Below are 3,348 nucleotides of genomic sequence, written 5' to 3'. Positions count from 1 at the left end.
TATATTCAAATAATATCTTTATGTTCAAATCACCGCCTTGACACAACTATCGTTATCGACATTCCACGTGTATTTCGTTAGGTTCGTTTCTTCCTTTCTTTGTCAAAAATGTTTGTCGTCTTCAAAGATAGATTACGTATAGTTTTTTTTATTTAAAATCACCACAAGCATTTTTAACAAAAACACTTATAAAATTTATTTCTATAAAATGCTTTTGGACTTTTAACGTTTATTCTTCAATTGTAAACCGCGTGTACTCGTATATATTCAAATCTAAATACTTGTATATAAGTTTATTTTTCGTTTTTTCTAATAAAATATAACCTGGATATAATTTATTTTTGTACAAACTCCAACTTTTTAACACATGAGATTATAAGATATTTTTTTTAGAGTTTGTAATCATAATTTAAGCTCATCTTTCATAATCTTTATTTTGTATGAAGAAAACATTTTTAACAAACATGTAAACACCATCTTTTACAATAATCTTGTACATAATCACCTTTTAAATGTTTTTAGATCATATTTTTATAACCCTTTCAAATCTTAACCAAACTCATACTTATCACGTTTAAGCCTAAGTTTAGCATCATTAAACACATTAGTTAGCATTTTGATTGTTGGGTGTTAGAGCTAGCATAAACGCTCTTTATAAACATGAAAAGATAGTTTTAAAAAAGATTAGCTCACAATGCTCAAAATTCGGGTTCGTTTAGGATAATGAAACAAGAAGACTTGAGCTAGTTCCTACTTCCAAATGCTCGGCCCGCCAACTTCACGTTCCTAGTTGTTTCTTTAGATTAAAAACCGCTAACGGTCCTGGGACACTCGGTTTACGATAAGAGACCGAAGAACATTTCGGGCCAGGTTTTGGGTCTAACAGTGGACCGTACGTAGCGGTGTCTCGGGTCGGGTTTGATGCCACAATCGGGTGTTAGACTGGTACCAGTGGGGATGGTTTACGGTGGTGATGAGATGTCGAGCGAAAACGGAGAACAGCGGTGTATGTGTACGTGTGTGTTGTAGAGCCGAAGAGAGAGTGAGCGTACAGAGAGAAGGAGGGGGTGGGGCGTTGATGTTGGTGGTTCCGAGGTGGTGGTACTGCTACGATGGTGTATTTTGGTAGTTAAGGTGGCGGAGCGGTGGTACTTCTACTGCCGTGCTGGAAAGGGACGGTGGCTGTTGGAGGTGGGTTTTTCTGGTGGAGATGGTGTGGTGGTTGATGCCGTGAAGGTGGGGGTTTGGGCGCTGGTAGTAACCAGAGAAAGAGATTTGAGACTTTAGTCGTGTTGAGTGTTGTAAACTTGTCCTCACCAAATGGTCATAATGTATGCATGCTTTCAATAATTGAAAATTCAAATGAAAACTTGAGTGTAATATTGGTTGATTGAAAAAGACAAAATGGAGATGGGATAGGGACACTGGTTGTCGGCCAAGACTTCATGCATTTGGTAAGATTTGTTTTGACTTTCATGATTTTGTTATTAGATATTTATGTAGTTAGTGTTAACTATATTAGTTTATGGTTAATTAGGATGATTAGATTTAATTCTAGGCGATTGGATGGTAATCCATTAAAATAGTCCTCCGTTATTCGATAAACGTGTTCATTCATTTATATCTCGATAAAGTTTTGAAAGATTAGTACCGTAACAACAACAACAACAACACTAATAGACACCGAAAGCCGTTTCGTATTCAATGTTGATGTTTTATAAATCAGTTGTAAAATAAACCACATGAAATGCATTTTAAACCATTTGGTCCAGTTAACTAACTACATACAAATTATATGCAATTTGTTGTTTATATGTGAGCTTATGCTAGACACAATCTGATTACACTTCACGAAATTAAAATTAAGAGGGAATTAACGTTAAGAAATCATGTTTAGTGATTGTACGGAAAACGACTTAATTTACGGGGTGTCACATTAAGTGTCGAATGTTTTGGTCTTTTGCGGGTTTGGGAAGTGATTGCACGGGAGTGAGTTACCCTAGACTTCTTTAGATTCTTACATATCCGAGTTATAACCAAATTTAATGAAAATACCCCTTTACACCTTAGGGTATTTTGTGATTAGAGGGACCAGGAGGTAATTTAATCCTTGGGTACCTTAGCATAGTTAGGTAAGGTGAGACCGGGAGGTGATCTGAACCATTTAACCGTTGAGCTTTACATGATATTTAGGGTTCTTGAGTATTATTGGTGAGACCGAGAGGTGATCTAACTTACTTTAGTTATTCCTTAAATTTCATATTTTTAGAATACGGTACCAATCATAAATCCAATTCCGAGAGTTTACGAGTTGACTAGTAGGATTCCATACCTAGGTAGTTGTTCTCCCTATTTGAGTTTTACCCCTATTTGTTCGTGTCAGATTTAATTTAAGTATTATTTAGTTTATATTTTATAATAAAAAAACACAAAAATCAATTAAATTAATTTATTTAAATTATTAGTCAGAGTTTAGATTAGGTGTCGCTAGTGTCCTGTGGGTTCGACATCCGGACTTCATTAGGCTTTACTACAATCGATTGGTACACTTTCCTGTTTAGTGGTCTAGCATTAGGAGAGTCTAGATTTATAAATTTAAAACTAGAGTTTCTAAGTTAGGTTATGTTTTAATAGACCGCGTTTTACACATCACTAGGGTGGTTGGGTCAAGGCTTGGACCGCTGTTGGGGGGGGGGGGGGTTTCGAACCCCCCACCCAGCCCTATATTTTCAGAAACATTTTATTTATTGAGTAATTAATCATATTAAACCATTAATTAGTATTATAAATATTATAGAATTCATAAATAATCAGTATTTTTACAAAAACCGACATATTAACTAGTTTTTCCGTACTTTGGTTAAAACCATATATCTATGTGTATATATATATGTGTGTGTATAATAGTTATTAAAAATGATAACGGTTTTAATATTTAAAAATGTTTTTAATTTAAAATATATATTTAAAATTCAACATGTTAATTAACATATTAAAATATAGTTATAAGTTCAAGTATTTATAAAAGATTTTATTTTATATAAATATTATTATTAATTATTTATTATTTACAATATTAATTTAAAAGAGATTTTTATTAATAATAATAAAATGTAATAATTTATTATCTCACAAATACCGATCGATCTCTGATCGTTATTTATATATATTATTTATTACAACTATAATACTTATTAAGTAAAAGTATATATATATTAACACTAATATAATTTTAATAACCGTTATAAAGCAAACTTTAAATAAAATATTTTAACTCTCTAATACCCGTTCATATCTCAATTCTCTTTTAGTCCATCTATTAACTCGTAGTATTTCTCCGACTATCAC

This window comes from Bidens hawaiensis, unplaced genomic scaffold, assembly GCF_021521415.1.
Source record: "Bidens hawaiensis isolate Kalapana, Puna unplaced genomic scaffold, B.hawaiensis_p1.1 tig00016197_1, whole genome shotgun sequence".
NCBI lineage: Eukaryota > Viridiplantae > Streptophyta > Magnoliopsida > Asterales > Asteraceae > Bidens > Bidens hawaiensis.
The sequence above is the reverse complement of the archived record's forward strand: the minus strand, read 5'-3'. Positions refer to the sequence as shown.